Here is a 23,085-nt window from a genome sequence, read left to right as displayed (position 1 = left end):
TTGCATTGACAGATTAGCCACGTTATAAAATACAATCCCCTCCGAAGGTATCGGCGAGGTAAGGCCAGTTCTTTTATTTTTGCTGCACAATGAAGACATTCAAGTTTGAGATCAAAATATAACTACCAGACCTTAACCCACCTGAGCATTACATTACATTACATTCATGGCATTTAGCAGACGCTCTTATCCAGAGCAACATACAACATACCCAGAGCAGCCTGGGGAGCAGTTGGGGGTTCGGTGCCTTGCTTAAGGGCACTTCAGCCATTCCTACTAGTCCAGGGAACGCAAGCATTTCACCTCCTGAAGACGAGACCGAAGGGACAAATCCCCCAAAACAAACAATTGAAAGAAACTTCGGTGCAAGCCGGGAAAAGCATCATAAAAGAAGGGTGCAACAGTTTGGTGATGCCAGTGGGTTGCCGGCTTGATTGGTTATTGCAAGCAAGTCATATGCAACCAAATATCTATCCACATTCACTGAATATGAGAAATCGCACACTCTGATAGCCTAGTAGTAGAGTAGCCAATCAACTCATATCCCTGACTTGCAAGTGACATCAAAGCAAAATAGAAACCCGGATGTCGGCCATGTTGGTGGATAGACGAATGTGGGGTCAAGCGACATTCCATACAAAAACGTAGCCACATGCGTACAACTCTGTTTTTCCACCGCTTTAAGCGTTCTTTTAGCTTTGCCATATCTTTGTGCTGTATACACTACCGTTCAAAAGTTTGGGGTCACTTTGAAATGTCCTTATTTTTGAAAGAAAAGCACTGTTCTTTTCAATGAAGATCACTTTAAACTAATCAGAAATCCACTCTATGCATTGCTAATGTGGTAAATGACTATTCTAGCTGCAAATGTCTGGTTTTTGGTGCAATATCTCCATAGGTGTATAGAGGCCCATTTCCAGCAACTCTCACTCCAGTGTTCTAATGGTACAATGTGTTTGCTCATTGCCTCAGAAGGCTAATGGATGATTAGAAAACCCTTGTACAATCATGTTAGCACAGCTGAAAACAGTTGAGCTCTTTAGAGAAGCTATAAAACTGACCTTCCTTTGAGCAGATTGAGTTTCTGGAGCATCACATTTGTGGGGTCGATTAAATGCTCAAAATGGCCAGAAAAATGTCTTGACTATATTTTCTATTCATTTTACAACTGACGGTGGGAAATAAAAGTGTGACTTTTCATGGAAAACACAAAATTGTCTGGGTGACCCCAAACTTTTGAATGGTAGTGTATGGTTGTGGTCACAACAGTACTCATGAATGTGGCACGTTCAGATTTTTTTTAGAATTCCATCTGTGATTTGGAAAGAGGGCGAAGAAACCCTGAGCCTTAGTAAGGAGAGGAGACGAGCACGGCTGAACAACATCGGCAGGGCTGATCTAACAGGCTAAAACCAAAACAGCTCGTGTTTGCAGTCATCATTTTATCTCGGGTGAGATTCAAAAGCTCTCTTGATAATATCATGGAAGAATTTTATTGTGTTGCTAGAATTTTGCTATAAAATGAGCATTCTTTTGTCGTGGTTCACGACAAAAATGATAGAAACAATCCAGACTGGGCACCCACTCAGAACATGGGCTATGGTTTGTCCAAGGTCAGACTTGATTCTTCGGCAGCCAAACCAGATAGAACGCGATATCTGGGTACTTGATGGTCGGTAGAAGCGTCTCATCTTCAGAAAAGTCTGACTTTTTTAAATAATATGGGTCAAAACCACTGTCAGCACTGCAATGACCTGGCGACTTGTCCAGGGTGTACCCTGCCTTTCGCCCGTAGTCAGCTGGGATAGGCTCCAGCTTGCCTGCGACCCTGTAGAACAGGATAAAGCGGCTAGAGATGATGAGATGAGATGGGTCAAAACCAGTGTCAGCCCTGCAATGACCTGGTGACTTGTCCAGGCTGTACCCCGCCTTTCGCCCATAGTCAGCTGGAATAGGCTCCACCTTGCCTACGACCCTGTAGAACAGGATAAGCGGCTACAGATAATGGATGGATGGATGGATGGATGGATGGATGGATGGATGGGTCAAAACCACACACATCTTCTCTTTGCATCAAATCTTCGCTCAACTGTTCAAATCATGTTACTGAGAAAATTCAGCATCGTTTATAGAAACGCTTTCAGAGGCTGCCGTCCTAGTTGCTTTGTATATCCACCATCATGGAGGCCACTCATGACGTAGCACATTTTGATCACGTGGTTGCAAGTCATCTATACCGTGAGTAGAGAAAAACAAAATGGCGGAGCGTTTTGCTGAACCAACCGAGGACAAAAAAGCTCTACTCGAAAACAAAACCCCAAAAATACAAATAAATAAATAAATATATATATATATATATATATATATATATATATATATATATATATGGAATTAAAGTATTTGATGGTAAGAACATAATTTTCGAGAATTATTATTCTAGCATTTTTCACAAATGACTCCTGTCATTTCGGCGGTTTGTTTACATTCTTCATCTTTAAGCATGACAATTTGTTGAATTTTTTTTTTAGACTGGTTCAAAAGCTCAAAGTAGTTTGAAAATTACAGAACTGAAATGTCCAAGGAAGAATTCAATAAACGCATAAAGCTATTTCATACCTCGGCACGACAGCAAGACGGCACTTTCTACAAAAACATGACAAAGTCAATTCGTGCAGCCATCGATAGGTTTTTAAGAAGTCCTCCTAAGCGGAAATGATTTTGTCGTACGTTTTGTATAAAAAAGTTTATTTGCAAAAAAAAAAGCTCTGTTTCTCAAAATCCAGTGAATGTGGATCGAATAAAACAGTTATTCCACTCAAATCTCGTCATACATGGCTTATAGCCGACTCGGCGCTATGCACCTCATCGGTGATCAGCTCATGTACGACTCGATTTCGTGGAATAACTTAAATGTTTACTTTAAGACTCAATACTTGTGCTCACCTAAAATTTGGGTTGTTTGCCACCAAAGGGGCCATGTTCAATGTTGTTTAACACATCTAGGTGTAAATATCAGAAAATGAGAGCTGAAATTGTGATCGATAGTCTCATTCATCTTTTGATCTCAAACCCAAAATGTCTTCCATGTAAAGCAGAAACAAAAGAATTTACCTTGATATGCCAATACTTTCCTAGGAGACTGTACGGTAGATCACATTTTTGTGGCTGCATCCCAGCAGAACTCTAATGAGGCATGAAACAATAGCAGACAACCCAATACACTTTCGTCAATTTCACTTGGATGCAAAGCATCAATCAGTTATTTGAGGACTTGACTCCTAGGAAGTTTGTTCCTGCCTACAGGATGCGTGTGCATCATCAAGACGTGCTCATTGTGAATTAACTGAAACTGGATGCAGTTATAACCAACAGTGTATTGTTTGCCTCACTGCTTACGCAGCCAAGTTCAACATTAACCTGTGAAATCTGTAAACGATTCAGGTTTCCTGTATAGAGCCAAAAGACAAGCGGCAAACTGAGTCAAATTTGGAGTCGGAGTATACTAGTGCATCTCAAAAAATTAGAATACCATGAAAAAGTTCCTTTTTTCATAATTTAATTCAGAAAGGTAAACTTTAATATATTCTATATTCATTACATGTAAAGTGAAATATTTAAAGCCTTTTTTGTTTTAATTTTGATGATTATGGCTTATAGCTCATGAAAATCAGAAATCCAGTATCTCAAATTATTAGAATATTCCCCAAGATCAATCAAAAAAAGGATTTACAATACAGAAATGTCCAACTTCTGAAAAGTATATTCATTCATACACTCAATACTTGGTTGGGGCTCCTTTACCATGAATTACTGTATCAATGCGGTGTGGCATGGAGGTGATCAGTCTGTGGCACTGCTGAGGTGTTATTGAAGCCCAGGTTGCTTTGATAGTGGCCTTCAGCGTATCTGTATTTTTGGGTCGGGTGTTTCTCATCTTCCTCTTGACAATACCCCATAGATTCTATATGGGGTTCAGGTCAGGCAAGTTGGCTGGCCAATCAAACACAGTAATATCATGGTCAGCAAACCATTTGGTAGTAGTTTTGGCACTGTGGGTAGGTGCCAAGTCCTGCTGGAAAAGGAAATCAGCATCCCCAAAAAGCTCGTCAGCAGATGGAAGCATGAAGTGCTCTAAAATCTCCTGGTAGATGGCTGTGTTGACTTTGGACTTGATAAAATACAGTGGACCAACACCAGCAGATGACATGGCACCCCAAATTATCACAGACTGTGGAAACTTCACACTGGGCTTCAAACACCTTGGATTCTGTGCCTCTCCACTCTTCCTCCAGACTCTAGAACCGTGATTTCCAAATTAAATGCAAAATGTACTTTCATCTGAAAAGAGGACTTTGGACCACTGAGCAACAGTCCATTTCTTTCTCTCCTTAGCCCAGATAAGACACTTCTGACATTGTCTCTGGCTCAAGAGTAGCTTGATATTAGGAATGCGAAAGTTGTATCCCCTTTCTTGAAGATGTCTGTTCGTGATGGGTCTTGATACACTGACACCAGCCTCAGTCCACTCCTTGTGAAGCTCTCCCAAGTTCTTGAATCAACTTTTCTTGACAATCCTCTCAAGACTGCGGCCATCCCTGTTGCTTATGCACCTTTTCCAGCCACCCTTTTCAGCAATGACCTTTTGTGGCTTACCCTCCTTGTGGAGGGCATCAGTGATCATCTTCTGGACAACAGTCAAGGCAGCAGTCTTCCCCATGATTGTGGTTGTGTGTACTGAACTAGACTGAGAGATACACTGTGTTCATACTGTTTTACTCAAACTCAAAATGAAATATTCTAATATTTTGAGATGGTTTTTTTTATGTTTTTGTACTGTATGCCATAGTGATTAAAATTAAAATAGAAAAATGCTTGAAACATTTTAGTTTGTGTGTAATGAGTCTATAATAACATTTTCACTCTTAAATAACTGATGGGAAAATATTGAACTTTTTCACAATATCCTAATTTTTTGAGATGCACTAGTATGTTCATTACATCTAGAATGGATAAAAACCAAAAATGGGATCAGTTGGTCTATGCAGCTGAACTGCGATGTTCTACTCAGACACAGTGTAAAGAGTATGTTGCTTCAATTAAAGGAGGTTAGTGAAGGATTATACACAAAGGATTCCCCACTATAGATACTCAAGGCTGGACTGGTTCTAAAAAGCTCCTCTGATCTAGTTTAACTGATTCATGTCAGTGGAAATAAACAATGCTTATTTTCATGCTTTCCTTTGCTTAGGAGTACAGATGGTTGCTGAAGAAGTTTTTCTTTGAATTCGAATCCCTGTCCTTGAAGGTCCCTCAGCCTCTCTTTAGCATTATGGGAGCTCTCCAGATGCACACATATGACCCAACCACCTCTGATGCTCCCAAACACCAAAGCAGGTGTGATGCTAGATTCATTCAGAAAGCTAGCCATCCTGTTACCTCAATGTGCGGTGACATTGTGCTTATCAGTTGAATTTAGGTAGGTTGCTATGTGTTGTCCCAGAGAGATGCGTGCCTTAGTGGCTTGAGGGAAGTGTGTCCATTGCTAGTGATTATGACTGCTTCATTAGAATGCAAAGAAATGCAGATGGGCCACAAGGCCTGCACCAGAGCGACAGAGTCGCCCACAGCGGTGGCACGAACGGCCCGGCCGAGCCGCTACAGAATGTCTGGCCTCCTGAGCTCTTGCATGCTATTCTCCTCTCCTAATGAAGCACCTTGCACAGTAAGACAAACGATGTCGTGCCCCCATCGTGTTGTCTCTCTGGACCTCCAGACCTGATGCTAAGTGGTGCACAAAAGTGCCACAGACCTGATAGGTATGGAAGTTGCCCCACAGTGACAACTGACTTGTCATCCATTGGCCATTTGAGTGGCTCTTCTGCATGCCATCAGGTGGTACGCCATTGACTCTGTGGGGTTCATCTGCCACACTGCACCAAAAAGCACCCTGTCGCCAGCACCTTACTGGTGATGTACTATTTAACCCATAGCTGGAACCCAGGCAGGTGCTACCACTCCAGGTCAGAGCGAACCTGGGAGCAATGGTGATTAAGGGGTAACTCCACTTTCCCCAATACTCAAGTCCTCCTGGACCTGAGACTCAACACCGGTTGCAGTTTAAAGTCATATACAGGACTACGAAGTGTAGTGCCACAGAGGCATTGCAGAGCCTGAGAGTGTACCTATGGATTCTAGGAGCACTGGATAAATAACAGTGGTCCTATTCATTTTGAAACAGCGTCAACAGGAACGAGAAGATTTCAGGAACCGATGGCCAAATGACAAAGTAATTTATAAGAAATACTACATCGTATGGTCATTCAACAACAAGAAGTTGAAATTATATAGCGCCTTTCACCAACCCAAGGACGCTTTACAGAGTAGTGGCACTACGGATAGATAAACAAATCAGCCAAAAGAACAAAACAGATAGGAGGCACAGGAAAGGAAAAAACAAAATGATGATTTACATGAGCATAATGATGAGTTGTTCAAAGTACTGAAAAAAAAAAAAAAAAAAAAAAAACATAGAACAGTCAGCGATCAGGAGGGAAGGATTAACAGAAAGAGAAAAGAGATAAGGTTTAAGACGAGTCTTGAATTCGGGATGAGATGTACAATCCCAAAGACACTGAGGGAGAGAATTCCACAGCTTGGAGGCTGCAACCCATGATGGACAATTTAAAGTGCATATCACGGGTAAATTCAAGAGCAAGATCAATGTAATTCTCCTATTTTATATTAAACTTTGGTCAAATATCTGTAACATTCTGCATTCTCTGCAATTTTTTTTACCTTGCGCAATACCAGAAAAATTCAGTTGAAATCAAGCCATTTGAGGCGAATTGGTCCGCCTCTGAAAAAACTTGGCATTTGAATTTCCCAGGAAACACTGATTTTCGTGACGTCATCTGCAGGACGCCTCCCTCTGAATCCTACGTCAGCGTTGGTTTGTTTATGAGAAAACGACCTGGTGGTTTTCTGCAAATTTCTTTAACGTTATCGCGTAATTATTAAAATGGTTAACAGATGTATCGTAGGAGGGTGTAGCAACACCAATCTTGATGGGATTAGTACTCATCGTTTCCCAAAAGACCGGACAAAGAGAGAAATGGGAGCGCTTCGTCTACACAGGCTGTGCACTGAAACTGCGCAAGCTCGCACAGCCTGCTGGCGCTTCCGCAGATAACGTCACAAATCTGGCTCCAGACTCCCTTGGGACTTTTCCAGACGCGTTTTTTTTTTTCTGCTGTAGACAGATGGCCTTGTGCAAAATTACCCTTCTGGATGAGTGTGTAAAGGGACATACTTTCATATAAAAAAAAAAACTAACTTGGTCCAGAATATGCACTTTAAATTTGGGGACAGACAACAGATCAGAAGATGAAGCTCTGAGGCTGCGAATGAGAGAGTAGGGTTGAACTAACTCCATTACATATTGAGGAGCATAGCCATGGAGTGCTTTCAATGTAAACAGAAGAATTTTATATTGAATGTGATATGGAAAGAGATATAAGGAGCCAGTCGAGCTTCTGGAGGACAGGGGTGATGTGTGCTGAGCATTTAGTGCGGATGAGGACACTCAGGGCTCGACATTAAGGACTGCCCGATTCCCCAGGGCAAGTGGGATATAGTTGGAATGAGCATATATTATGAACTCGCACCACAAAAGTTAGGCTTTTTGATCTTTTATTTCAGTTCCTAAAAGCGTCTCTCACTACGTATCCGCCATTACGTCTTGTCCATTTTCTTAGTCTCGGTTTCATTTACTGCTTTGCAAGTTATTTTATATCCCCCCCGCTGTTGTAGTATGGTACGCATACTGTTTATAGTGCATGATGTCACAAATCACGTGATAATTACAGCTGGGGTCAGACAGACACTGTCTTTCATGCAAACAAGGCTTAATCTGTCTTCAGTCTGGTTAATTTTTTGTGCCGTTTTTGCTTGTTCAAACAGAGAGATAGATAAAGGGCATTACCGTCTCCCCGCTATCAAGAAAAATGTTAACAAGTAGAAGCAAATGCTTCAAGAACAACAAGGAAATGAGTGGTTAAAGAATATGAGGAGAGGAGCTCAGCCTGAAAACTCCAGAGGAATTCACGATTGTATTTAAAATGTATTTTACAAAAACAAAGTTGGAAGTGAGTATGAAAGAGTTTGCTTAAGAATCTGGTTTTATTTTTTTTTCTGCTGGCATTCGAAAGTGTTTGATTTTCTTACAGGCGAAGCCGCTTCCTTATTTGACACAGAAAACCCAGATTGGTTTCAAACAACTCAGGCATAAAAAAACTCAACAAAGAGCGACATAAGCGATAAATCCTGAAAGAACAGAACCGATTAGAAGCAGAGAGCTGGAGCTTTGTTTCTGTTATCAGAGGAACACAGTCCTGTGCAAAATACTTATGTATAGGGTTTTTTTTAATCATTCACCTCTAGGTTTAAAAAAAAAAAAAAAAACACCCCGCACTGCGTCATGACAGACCAGCTGCACTGATTCAGTTACAGGTTGCCAGATCTGGAAAACACCCACAACCTACACACTAAATTATTTAAAACTCAAAACATTATCCTGTCTGTCATGACACAGCGTAGATTTTTTTTTTTAATCTAGAGGTGGAGGATAAATAATAAATATTCTCAAACACCATACTGTTCAAAAGTCTTGGTACCCTATTGTTTTCTTCATACAAACTTTGTTATAGATTTCTATTTTATGATTTCTACATTATTGAATAATGAACCTACAGTCAGAGAGTTCTACACAAACACACTGAACTTTACAACAGCTGCATGCATGTGAAATGGAAATAAATCAACTAAGGCAGGAAAAACTATTTTGGATAAAATTGTTATTGTCCATTACAAGCAGGGCTTTGAACCAAAATTTTTTTCCTATTGGTTCGTTCCGAACAGAAACGGAATTTTAACGTTTCCGGTTTTGGGTTCCACCATTAAATAGATGTTCCCGAACCGGTTAGAACAAAAAAATTTCGTTCCCGGAACGGTTAATTACGTTCCCTGTCAGCTGTTTAACAAATGGCTATAAAATTATGTCTCTGTCTCATCCAGCTTAAGCCAAATGTAGGCTAATACTATTACAACCTTCATTAAATAAGACAAGAAATAATTCAAAACAATTATTATTTCAAATGTTGGCGATTTGGATTCTCAGTATGTCTTCCCATCTACACAAACAGAAAAAGTGCCAAAAATGAAAGAGAATTCGTTTAGTGTGTTACCAAAGGCTAGTCAGGCCCTATAGAGGCAGGGCTCGAAATTAACTTTTTTTTCTTTGTGTCCCCCAGTGGTCCCGAATTCTGTGTTGTATTGTCCCGAATGGAAGCAATAGTGTCCCCATTTTTTTCCTCTCTGAAATAACCAGTGGTTAATATTATCATATGAAGTTACTATTATATTTGTAACTATGCGATTTTGAACCCTTTATATCATTTTTGCAATAAGTCACAAGACACAAGCGACACATGTCCTATACATCATCTACTTCAAAATTACAGTTATTGCATTTTCAGTTTATTAAACTTTGGCGATCTCACTGTATGAATAGATACCCGTTTATTTAAAGGAGCCAACTAGCTCATTCAGAAAATGTTTCAACTCCCTACATCTGCAGTACACTTTAGTTGAAAATAAGACCCCTTTTATGTTCATTTCATCTACTTATACCTTGAATATCTGTTGGCACTTATAAGGCCAACTTATAATTTTCACCATTACCGTTATCCATGTTTATGAACTTTCCGTTATCCATTTTATGAACTTTCGCTGCCGGGTGCAAATGTTAGCAACATCAGCATAGTAGCAGGTCCGAGCCTAGTTGTGCTGCTGACTGACTAAACTTTCTGAACTAGAAAGACACCAAGAAAACTCACTTATTCTGTTGAACGGTATCTTCCGTCAATATCATCCACATCATTCCTGTTGTATTTTATAACGTGTCTAACAGTGTTCATTCAGTTCATTCAGTTGCTAGTGTTGCCTGCAGACCAGGCGATGACACTTTGGATCCTGAAGGTCCCGGAGACGTTATGTCTGGGCTTTCAGTTTCTTCCCCGGGGTCGGTCCGCTTCAACCACTTCAGCATTTTTGTTCTGACAAGAGTCGGCGCAGCGTGTGCGGTAGCAATTCCATTCCAAGTCCATATAATGCGGACTCCGGCCGAAGATTCTAGAACAGAATGCGCTGCTCTGTAGCCTACGGATGCAGGTGCATCGAAAGTGTAGCTACTATGTATTTTTCGCTGTTAACGTTTTAAAATTAAAATTGACAAATTAGGTGAATGTCTACTATGTGTTATGGCTTTGTAAATAATATTAATGTAGAACTTTTTTTCTAGATCTATTTTTTTCCATTGTCCCGGGATTGTCCCAGATATGATAATTTTGTGTCCCGATGACATTTTTTATGGTCCCCGGGACATCGGGACACCGTTAGTTTCGAGCGCTGTATAGAGGGCTACCGCATGACGTTACCGCGCCGCGAGATTTTGTTAGGCGCCATATTGGAAGACCAAGTACACATCTATGCAAGTACATACATACATAATACAAACTACACCTGAAATGTAGCCAGGGCCGGTTCTGCCCTAATCTGGACCCGGGTGCAACATCGCGCGCACACCCCCCCCCCCAAAAAAAAAAAACACCAGTCTAAATCAGGACAACCATCACATAACTATAACTATAAACATTTTATATCAACTATTTTAACTAAATGGGCTATAATCAATAAGCCTGCAGGCAGCCACGGCGGGCTGCCTCAGAAAAGTAACCATTCAATGACAACTGAAAGCCTGCAGCCACGGCGGGCTGCCTTAAAAAGTAACCATTTGTCCTACCTTAAAACTCGTTTTTTGCATTTTCTGCCTCCTTTTTTGTATTTTCAACCCTCCGTTTATTTTCTTTCTTTTTCTGAAAACCCGATTTGTGTCCAGACATTTTGTTCTGCTACCAACGAACTAACTCGTCAGGTCTCGTCTCTCGAGCCCGCGATGATTCCCGTGGGAAGGGCAACAACTGATACATTTTTACAAACAGCCAATAGGGAGGTTGCATCGTTCAGGCTCTTCTTTGCTCAGACACTCAGTAATGGAGACGTGATAGTAGTCCACCTTCCCGCGCTCTCCATTCAGTCAGCGAACGTCACACAGGAAGTGAACCCCAGCGGGTCATAGAAACTTGTGCAGGAAAAGAATGGCTTTTTTATTTGTAGGCTACGGAAACTTTGAGGAACGAAATAAAAACCGGTATTAACCGGTTACCATTATTTTTAATAAGCGTTTCTGTTCCGGAACATAAAAAATAATAAAGTTTCTGGTTTCGTTTCTGTTCCATGTGAAATAGAAAAAGTTCCCGGTTTTCGTTTTCGTTCCTTGAACCGGTTCAAAGCCCTGATTACAAGTAAAAAGTAACCAATAACCAAACTTAATAATAAACAATCAATAACCAAACTTCAAGTCAATGTGTGATCTTCATTTTATGTTGCAATTCACAACTATTCTATGGTTTTCCTTAAAAAAAAAAGTAATAGTACCCCAGGGCAAGTGGGTTTAAAAGTTAATGTCGAGCCCTGACGCTGGATGCAGAGTTTTGAATATACTGAAGCCGAGCAATGGACTTGGCTGGAAGACCATTGAACAAAGATTATATAGTGTTAGAAGCGCATATCCAGGCTTTAGAGAAGGTCACTGAGAATGAGAACAGTGTAGTTTCTGTAGGAGAAAGTCTGGATGCCCTAGGTGGAGTTAGTAATCCCCCAACTCCGGCATTAGAGCCCTTACAGCGGGGCGAATGGGTGATGACTCGGCGGCATAAGCATAGAGCCAAAGCTACCGCTGAGGCTTGCCCATGGGAGCACCACTCCTCTCCGCGTCACGTGTCGAACAGGTTTACTCTCCTTAGTGATGCACCCACTGAGAAACCTGAAAGAGCTCTGGTTATAGGGGACTCTATCATACGGCACGTGAAATTAGCTCAGCCTTTAGGGGCACCAGCAGCTTTAGTCAGGTGTATACCGGGAGCCAGGGTGCCGGACATAGTAGGTAATCTTAGGGTCCTAATGATATATGCCTTCATCAGTCTGAGGTTACTAAGAGTAACTTTGTAGAGGTGTTTAAATTAGTGAAGGTGATGTCCAATGCTGTAGTATGCTCTGGCCCCATCCCAATGAGGCGTGGCGATGTAGCTTACAGCAGGTTATGGTTGCTGAACTGCTGGCTGTCCAGGTGGTGCTCTGAAAACAGTGTGAGCTTTATAGATAATTGGGCTAATTTTGAGGGCACTGCTGGCCTGTTAGGGCGGGACGGTATCCATCCCACTCACGAAGGTGCTGCTCTCATTTCCTGCAGCATAGGTCATAGTCTCAGAACAGGCCTAGTTAATTTCTGACAATCTAGAGCCAAGGCGAACAGGCTAAACTGACTGTCTGCTAGCTGCACAGTCGTCACTCAGGGTCCACTACATTGAGACTGTGTCTGTTCCCCAAGCTCAACAAAAAAGTAGAAATATTCAGAGAGTTTGTTCCAGTAACCTAATCAATATAAAATTAGATCATACTGACTGTACAGCTGCTGCCAGCACCTTTGATCTAAAGGTGAGGCTATTAAATATTAGATCTCTTACATCTAAAGTGCTAATGGTTAATGAACTTATTACTGATCAGGAGTTTAATGTACTTTGTTTAACTGCACTGAATGGTCTCGCGCCACAGTACCTGAGTGAACTTCTGGTTCCCTATGACCCGCCATGCCTACTTAGTTCAAAAGGTGCAGGCTATCTGCTGGTACCTCGTATAGTGAAGGTTACATCAGGGGGCAGAGCCTTTTCTTACAAAGCCCCACAGTTATGGAACAGCCTTCCAAGTAATGTTCGGGAATCAGACACAGTCTCAGCGTTTAAGTCTAGGCTGAAAACATACCTGTTTAGTCAAGCCTTTTGTTAATGGTGTTTATGAGGTAAAGGTGTAGATCAGGAGGGTCCTCAGACAGTGTGTTTTGGTAAACTGGGATGTATGGATGCTGTCAGTTCCCACTTGCTTGCGCACTCGAGTTTGTTGACAGCGTAGTGCCTGGCTTCTTTATGTCCCGGGGCTCCCTCATGCCTGTGTTACCTTCTGGCTCTCCCCTTTTAGTTATGCTGTCATACTTAGTTGCCGGAATCCCTGCTTGTACTCAGTGCAATATGTATACTGTTCCTACTTATTCAGGTGACACTGGGCATACCCAACAACCTGTGTTTTCTCCATCTCTCTCGCTCCCCCCCTCCAAATCTGCCTCTCTGAGTTACATGTCGGTCCTGGGATCGAGATGCTGACCTCTTCTGCTCCTCGGACCTGCCTGATCCATCCTGGTGCCCTGTGTCTGGTTGGAGTCTCATCGCATCGCTCCTGTGGAGGACGGCCCCATGTGGACAGTTGAAAGTCACACCTGGAGGATGCTCTGGACTCTTACAGTAATGGTTTATGGCTGAGGACTACAGTTGGCTTGCTAACTTTAGAACTGCAGTTGTCATGAACAGTTTTGCACTCAAGTTTCCATCAATGAAGAATTATAACATCAACGAAGCTGACTTTATGTTCGGACTGTTAATGTTATAGTCATGCTGTCTATTGTTGCCCAAATGAGGATGGGTTCCCTTTTGAGTCTGGTTCCTCTTGAGGTTTCTTCCTCATGTCGTATGACGGAGTTTTTCCTTGTCAGCGTTGCCACAGGCTTGCTCATTGGGGATAGATTAAGGATAAAATTAGGTCATGTTTTAAGTCATTCAAATACAAGAAGACAGCCAAGTGTTTCTCAACACTCTGGCGGTTATCCAGGATTCATTCATAGAACCAGAGTCACACATGTAACTAGTGTAGGCATATCAGATGCTTGCTGGCCGTGCTGTGAAAATTGTGCATGTTGACACTCATCTAAGTTTCCAAATCTGTCATTGCTTAACTCTTGAATGTTTTCCATTGTGAAGACTCCCATTAAAAAGCTTATAATTTCTGCTTTCCATATACAGTGGGGTAAAAAAGTATTTAGTCAGCCACCAATTGTGCAAGTTCTCCCACTTAAAAAGATGAGAGAGGCCTGTAATTTTCATCATAGGTACACTTCAACTATGAGAGACAGAATTGGGGGAAAGAATCCAGGAAATCACATTGTAGGATTTTTAATGAATTAATTGGTAAATTCCTCGGTAAAATAAGTATTTGGTCACCTACAAACAAGCAAGATTTCTGGCTCTCACAGACCTGTAACAACTTCTTTAAGAGGCTCCTCTGTCCTCCACTCGTTACCTGTATTAATGGCACCTGTTTGAACTCATTATCAGTATAAAAGACACCTGTCCACAACCTCAAACAGTCACACTCCAAACTCCACTATGGCCAAGACCAAAGAGCTGTCAAAGGACACCAGAAACAAAATTGTAGACCTGCACCAGGCTGGGAAGACTGAATCTGCAATAGGTAAGCAGCTTGGTGTGAAGAAATCAACTGTGGGAGCAATTATTAGAAAATGGAAGACATACAAGACCACTGATAATCTCCCTCGATCTGGGGCTCCACGCAAGATCTCACCCCGTGGGGTCAAAATGATCACAAGAACGGTGAGCAAAAATCCCAGAACCACACGGTGGGACCTAGTGAATGACCTGCAGAGAGCTGGGGCCAAAGTAACAAAGGCTACCATGAGTAACACACTACGCCGCCAGGGACTCAAATCCTGCAGTGCCAGACGTGTCCCCCTGCTTAAGCCAGTACATGTCTAGGCCCATCTGAAGTTTGCTAGAGAGCATTTGGATGATCCAGAAGAGGATTGGGAGAATGTCATATGGTCAGATGAAACCAAAATAGAACTTTTTGGTAAAAACTCAACTTGTCATGTTTGGAGGAGAAAGAATGCTGAGTTGCATCCAAAGAACACCATACCTACTGTGAAGCATGGGGGTGGAAACATCATGCTTTGGGGCTGTTTTTCTGCAAAGGGACCAGGACGACTGATCCGTGTAAAGGAAAGAAGGAATGGGGCCATGTATCGTGAGATTTTGAGTGAAAACCTCCTTCCATCAGCAAGGGCATTGAAGATGAAACGTGGCTGGGTCTTTCAGCATGACAATGATCCCAAACACACCGCCTGGGCAACGAAGGAGTGGCTTCGTAAGAAGCATTTCAATGTCCTGGAGTGGCCTAGCCAGTCTCCAGATCTCAACCCCATAGAAAATCTTTGGAGGGAGTTGAAAATCCGTGTTGCCCAGCGACAGCCCCAAAACTTCACTGCTCTAGAGGAGATCTGCATGGAGGAATGGGCCAAAATACCAGCAACAGTGTGTGAAAACTTTGTGAAGACTTACAGAAAACGTTTGACCTCTGTCATTGCCAACAAAGGGTATATAACAAAGTTCTGAGATGAACTTTTGTTATTGACCAAATACTTATTTTCCACCATAATCTGCAAATAAATTCTTTAAAAATCAGACAATGTGATTTTCTGGATTTTTTTTTTCTCATTTTGTCTCTCATAGTTGAGGTATACCTCTGATGAAAATTACAGGCCTCTCTCATCTTTTTAAGTGGGAGAACTTGCACAATTGGTGACTGACTAAATACTTTTTTGCCCCACTGTAAATGTCTCTCATTATGATCTGTTCAGTACTTTGGGAGTAACGGCAGGTTAAAGTTGGTACAACAGAGTTCGCTCTCTGCTCGCAGGACATCGGGAAACTGCTGGTGCTTTCTGAGTCACAGGAAAGCGGTCAGGCTCTCTCTTGCTCTCTCTCTTCTGATCGGTTTCTGACTGGATTACTCGTGAATATCAATCATAACTTTTATAGGGATGTTCTCTTGCTCACACTGTTTCTGATGAAGTATTCAGCAAAATTTTCTGTCTGCTAGTTTTGATGTTATGCTTCACGGGAAACTGAAGTGAGTTTTCATAGCTTTACCTACTTTTTTTTTCCAAATCAAACCGATTCATGTAAATAAATAACTGTTTTAGAATATAACTGGAGTTGTTTTGATGGAAAATATTGAGATCTTAGTGGTCGGAATGAGATTTTAAACAAACAAACAAACAAACAAACAAACAAACAAACAAACAAACAAACAAAACAAACAAACACCCCGAAGTCAGAAACATTAATGTCAATTTCAATTCAATTAAATGGAATTGTTTATTGGATGTGGCTCACACAGTTTTTTCAAGGTTCACCTTGAAAGCTGGGAACATTATCATTTATATTCTTTAATATAAACACTGGTAGGCCCTACTTTTGAGAAATACAAAGGCCTACAGAGCACAAAGAGGGTATTAGAAATAATCTTTTTTTTTGCTTTTTATTGAGTGTACGGATTTAATTTTTTTAAAAACCTAATTAGCATAATTAATACTAATTTGCCATGAGTATTTGTACTTTGTATTCAGTATACAACCATCTATGGGCCTGCCAATTTCCATGTAAATATCTTGAAAATTAGAAAAGTTATTAATGAAAGAAAAAAACACATTTGATCTCATTGGTTAATGAGGCCCATTTTGGACCATGTGATCCTCGGACACAATATTACAGCAGTTTTCTAAAATTTAAGCCTTTTTTTTCCCCCCCAATCACTGATTTGTAATATCTCAAGACCAGATAAACATATTTTAATTCTGTAAAAAGCATGTTGTTTTGCATTCAATGCTGAATTCAATGAGAGCAGTTTCAAGCAATTTGGATCAAATTTGAATTTTCACTTGATATGCCCAACTAGCAATTCTTGCCAACACATCTTATCTGATAATGAGCGAGCATAGCCATGAATGTCTAACTCAGTCATTTTGCTTTAAACAAAAAGTTTATTAAAAAAAAAACCCTCAAAGAAAGCTCCTTGAAGACATGGTTTGTGAAGGTTGGAAGGGAAGAACTTGAGCGATCTATACATCCAAGTTGTAATGAAAATAATTTTTCCTTAAGGCTACAAAGACTTTTCAGCACCAATCAGAAAGAACTTTGATCCGCACTGCTGGTTTGTCATTTGTTGGCTTGTCGGCACTGACCAAATGTAGAAGAATTACAAGATTACTCACCTGACCTGTGTACACGCTATGAAAAATTCCAAGCCAAGATTTGCCCTGACCTGCCCTTATAGATTTTTCAATCAAGATTAAACTCAGGTGAACATTTCAGATAGACAGCAGTAGTACACTCACAAGAACAGGATTTAACTGCATGCACATAGAGGGCATGAAGCTATCTAGTCATCTTACCTTTTTTTTGGATAATTACAATAATTTTTTTTATTATTATTTGAACGTGACCAAGTGATTTTCCTACATACTTGTTCTTCTTGCTTTCCTGAGCAGACAGTCCTATTTTAAGGTTTCTCCCTGCTCTTACACACTAATAACAAGAGTGCTCTGAGAGCACAATATCCCCTGCTGGCAGCTATGCCATAACTCTGGTAAAATGCGACTGAATTGAACAAAATTACAATATGCGTATTACCAACACAGAACAAAGAATCCTGTCAAGTTTCAAGAAATTCCTCCAAAAATTGTAAGAGAAGTTGATTTCAAAACGTGAATACCCTTCCCGGGACGGGCGTCGCCATGACATAACCCCCCCTTCAGGCCTTTCAGCCAGTGGGGGATAAAAACTCTGAGGGAAGTTGATTTCAGAAAGCAAGCACACCTTGATGAAATTGCCAAAGTACAAGTTTGTGAATAATCAAGGGCATAACTCTGGTAAAATTCGCCCAAATTAAACAAAATTTCAATATGCGTATGACTGTCATATAACAAAGCCTTTTGCCAAGTTTGGTGAAATTCCTCCACAAGTTGTGAGAGGAGTTGATTTCAGAAGAACGTACACCCTCATGAAATTGTCAAACTACAAGTTATTTAATCAAGGGTCAAAACTGGGAAAATTTTCACAAACAAAATTAAAATCGCAATATGCGTATTACCGTCATATAACAAGGCCTTTTGCCAAGCTTTGAGAAATTCGTCCAAAAATTGTGAGAGGAGTTGATGTCAGAAGGCGAGCACACCTTCATGAAATTGGCAAAGTCCAAGGTTGTTAAATCAAGGGCTGTAACTCTGGTAAAATGTGACCGAATTGAACGAAATAAAAATATGCGTACTACTGACCTATAACAAGGCCTTTTACCAAGTTTCGTGAAATCCCTCCAAAAATCGTGAGAGGAGTTGATTTCAGAAGGAAAAAAAAAAAAAAAAACACACTCGCATGAAATTGTCAAATTTTGCTAATCAAGGGCTGTAACTCTTGTAAAATGTGAGCCAATTTAACAAAATTGCAATATCCATATTACCGATGTAACAAAAAATCCTGTCAAGTTCCATGAAATTCCTCCAAAAATTGTGAAAGGAGTTGATTTCAGAAGGTGAGCACCCTGCCCGGGACAGACGGATGGACGGACATCACCATGACATAATTCCCCTTTGGGCCTTTCGGCCAGCGGGGGATAAAAACACTTGGACTTGTTAATAAGGTGATCAGGTATGTTGGAGCAGGAAACAAAATGTAATAACTAGGGCTGTAACAATATGCGTATCGAAATCGAAATCGCGATACGCAGAGCCACGATCCGTGTCGCGATACAAGAAGGCAGAATCGTGGTACACCCTTTCAAACTTCTCCTCAGCCCAAAAACAGAGGCACTTCCAAACTTCAATTTATGAATACTTTACTTTTTATTTAAATTACATTTTAAACTTACTTAAATTACTTTTATTTTTTATATCTATTAGTAAGTCGTTTTTTCGCCGACCTGCGACAATCTTCTGCGAGTCACGCAACGTCCACACTCGCCACTGGCAGAGCATTCATTTCTTTTAAGCGGTCGCCATTCTGGTTGCGACGCGGGGAGCGAATCTGTAAACAAGCAGCTCATTGGCTGGCTAGGTGTGCCACAAGCCAATCACAATCACTTGACTGGAAAGGCATGCAGCGTTGCCAGATTGGGCGGGTTTAGGTGCTTTTTGGCTGGTTTTGAACATATTTTGGGGTGGAAAACGTTAGCAATATCTGGCAACACTGAAGGCATGTCTGCTTGGGCGGAAGCCTTCTGCGGCAGTTACATTTTGACACGCGAGCAATGTTTCACTATAAAAATTCCGTAATTTCCATCTGTTTTCCGCGATCACAGAAAATCATTGGCCCTATGAGTGTGAGACAGTGAGAGAGCCACCCCCCCCCCCAAAAAAAAAATCTTAACGGATTTACATGATTTGGAAAAATTACTTTTTCAGAACCGAAAAAAACCAGAGCTTCCGGCTCAACAGTATTATTTTGAGAAATAAAACAATCTTTGGATATACATTTGTTCATTTTTGCATACATATTACTCATTCTCTGCAGTGGTCTGAATTATTTGTTATTAAATAGTTAATGTAAGTAAGTAAATGTTAATAAGTCAAATTTACTACTTTAAAAATACATTTAAAAAAAATCGTGGGTGTATCGAATCGTGGGTCAAAAATCGCGATACGAATCGAATCGTGAGTTGGGTGTATCGTTACAGCCCTAGTAATAACAGCATGGTCTGAGGCACTATTAAAGAAGTTAAGGCAGCTCTAGTGTACTATGGACAATCCAAATTACTTGTTGCCAAAATATGAATGTGCAGGTTAGCCAAGAGTGATTTAGCCAACCAGTACAGTATACACCTTTGTGAATATCAATTAGGCCAAAGGATATTAATTTGCTTATATAAAATACATAATTACTCCCTTGGTTACAATTTGCAATCTCAGGTAGCAGGGCACACGTACACACACACACACACTTCGTGATTCATTGACAATCCAATATCAGGCAGATCAGTACATACTGAGACAGACACACAAAGGTCTTTTCTTTTGCATGCCATACTTGGCTGTGACAACTGGATTGGATTTCTATCTGGAATCAGAAGTATGCCATTTCTTCCCTAATCTCCTGACATAATATACTGATGTGAACGTTTCTCCAAGAAGCAAGGTTTTTTTGCTGTTAGATAATTCAGCGCCCCTTGTACACTTGTACAAGGGTCACTGAATTATCTAACATCCAAAAAAAAAAAAAAACCACTCTGTCATGCCCGTGTCATGCCCGTGTCAAAGATAAGGATATTACATTTGGCTGAACACTGATTTAACGTAGCTCAAGCCTTTCATCACTGAGGCAGTACAAAATCAATAGCCTGGTTAAAATGATTCCCTAACCAACTGCAGGCTACTTTAGAGGTAACAAAATCACTCATTTGATACGTCAGTTAAAATACAACAACCCTTTAAATGCATTCAGTAGAATATACTTCTCAGGATATTCCAAATGATTACGGAATTTTTTTTTTTGGGGGGGGGGGGGGGGGGGCACAGAAAACCAAAATGCTGCACCATTAAAATCTGAAGAGATGTAAAAGCACAATTTTTAAAGAATTCTGCACAAGAGGCGTTTACATTTTAGAGCTTATAATTTATTATTATTAGATATTTCAGTCCTCTAGTTGAGGCCTGAAGTGATCAGACTGCAATGAAGTAACGTACACTAATTTATGCATTTATTTTACATTAGCTACAGTTGCCGTCAGAGGTTTACATAAACGGACATAAATGTCATCATGGACATGAATATCAGAGGTACAGAGGAACACTGTACCAAATGTTAAGCGTGGTGGTGGTAGCATCATGCTGTGGGGCTGTTTTGCTGCCAGTGGAACTGGTGCATTACACAAAGTGAATGCAATGATGAAGAACCTCAGAATTCTTCAGCATAACCTCAAACCATAGACGGTTGAAACTCGGACATGATTAGGTGTTCCAACAGGACAAGAACTCTAAGCACGCATCAAAGCTGGCTGGAGAATGAATGAAAGCATTAAGGCTAACAATAAGTGTAAAACCAGTCCTGACCTCAGCCCAACTGAAAATATGTGAACTGAGCTTAAAAGTCGGGTCCGTGCCAAGAAACCAACAAATTTAACTGAACTCTAACAATTTTGCCAAGAAGGCTGGTCAAATATCCAACCAGAATTCTGCCAGAAACTTGATGGCTACCAAAAGCGTCTGGCCAAGGCCAAACTTGCTAATGGACAATTGACCAAATATTAGGTATGCTGTATGTATAACGTTGACTGTGTGCTGACTTCAGAAATCCCAAAATAAAGAACTCATCTCATCATCTCTAGCCGCTTTATCCTGTTCTACAGGGTCGCAGGCAAGCTGGAGCCTATCCCAGCTGACTATGGGCGAAAGGCGGGGTACACCCTGGACAAGTCGCCAGGTCATCACAGGGCTGACACATAGACACAGACAACCATTCACACTCACATTCACACCTACGGTCAATTTAGAGTCACCAGTTAACCTAACCTGCATGTCTTTGGACTGTGGGGGAAACCGGAGCACCCGGAGGAAACCCACACGGACACGGGGAGAACATGCAAACTCCGCACAGAAAGGCCCTCGCCAGCCACGGGGCTCGAACCCGGACCTTCTTGCTGTGAGGCGACAGCGCTACCAAAATAAAGAACTTTCGCACAAAATTTAAAAAAATTAAATATGGATTTCACTAATGACGCGGTACGCGGTGGTCCGGACTACCGTTGTGGTCCGGACCACGCCGTTTTCAGGTGTGGTCCGGACCACCAAGTTCAGAAGACAAATAAAAAGTCTTACTGTGATGTTGCATGGTTTAGGCCTATCCACAAAGATAAATTATTTTTCACTTCCCTCGTGGCAGCTCCCGCTTTTTTACATGCGTTAGAACTGGTATCTTTTATTGTGCGTGTGTTTTACGCATGCATTTCTCTTCCGGTTTGAGAAAAAATAACAAATGATGTACGACTTTGTAAAAAAACTCGTATTAAATGACAAACACAGTATGATTTTGGTAAGTTTTTATTTATATCGTAATATAATACAGCATACGGTGAACCGGACCACAATCCAGGAAAAATAATCAATTAATGCCCTCGTTTTGTATGGAAAATACGGTGATCCGGACCACCGCGTACCGCGTCTAATACTAAACTTGCTAAAATATATCCCAGTCACAGTGATGCTTGTAACCGCTGTAAGCAGTCTCCAGCTGACCATTCACACGTGTTCTGGACATGCCCGAGGCTGACCAACTTTTGGTCTGATATATTCCAAACTCTCAAACAGACAAATTTAGAACCGAACCCTTTTGACTGCTCTTTCTGGTCTCCCTCCGACCAAAAATTTGCCCATTACTACACGTGTCATTGCCTTCATTACCCTGCTGGCCAGGTGTACCATTCTTCTCAAACGGAAACATGTTTCTGCCCTGACTTACAACAGCTGGAGAGGAGAAATCTTACGATGTCTGCAGTTAGAGAAGTTAAGGCTCTCACAGAAGGGATCTCAGACATCCTTTCATAAAACCTGGGGCCCTAGGCTAGCCTATATTAGCAATAATTTTACTATTATTCCTGATGATGCTGAAAACACTTCTTATGAGAATTAACTGCTGGAGACAGACTCCCCCACCCCCTTTTTTAAATTCAATTACTTTATTTTACTTAATTTATTTTTATTTTATGTAACCAATTAGTCGTTTACTGTGGCCACAATGTGGGGTGGGATAGTGGGATTTATGCTGGGGTTTTCTTTCCCTCTAATGCAGACGCTCTGATGTAATGTAAAGTTATTGTCAAGCCACCGGGCTTGAGCCTGACGAGGGCCTTTCTGTGTGGAGTTTGCATGTTCTCCCCGTGTCTGCGTGGGTTTCCTCCGGGTGCTCCGGTTTCCCCCACAGTCCAAAGACATGCAGGTTAGGTTAACTGGTGACTCTAAATTGACCGTAGGTGTGAATGTGAGTGTGAATGGTTGTCTGTGTCTATGTGTCAGCCCTGCGATAACCTGGCGACTTGTCCAGGGTGTACCCCGCCTTTCGCCCGTAGTCAGCTGGGATAGGCTCCAGCTTGCCTACAGGGTCGCAGAACAGGATAAGCGGTTACGGATAATGGATGGATGGATGTTGTACAAATCATTCCGCTACAAAACAAGCAAAGCTCAAAGAAAGTCACTGAAAGCCCAATACTGCCATGACATTAATGACCATGTATGTAAACCTC

At 41.2% G+C, this 23,085-nt stretch overlaps 1 protein-coding gene across 3 annotated transcripts in view; it reads right to left on the bottom strand.

Moving 5' to 3' along the window:
* The window catches only part of porb (P450 (cytochrome) oxidoreductase b), a 127,173-nt gene that overhangs the window by 49,605 nt on the left and 54,483 nt on the right, over window positions 1–23,085 (bottom strand). The window lies entirely within an intron of this gene.

Source organism: Neoarius graeffei, chromosome 23, assembly GCF_027579695.1.
Source record: "Neoarius graeffei isolate fNeoGra1 chromosome 23, fNeoGra1.pri, whole genome shotgun sequence".
Lineage (NCBI taxonomy): Eukaryota > Metazoa > Chordata > Actinopteri > Siluriformes > Ariidae > Neoarius > Neoarius graeffei.
The sequence above is the reverse complement of the archived record's forward strand: the minus strand, read 5'-3'. Positions and strand labels throughout refer to the sequence as shown.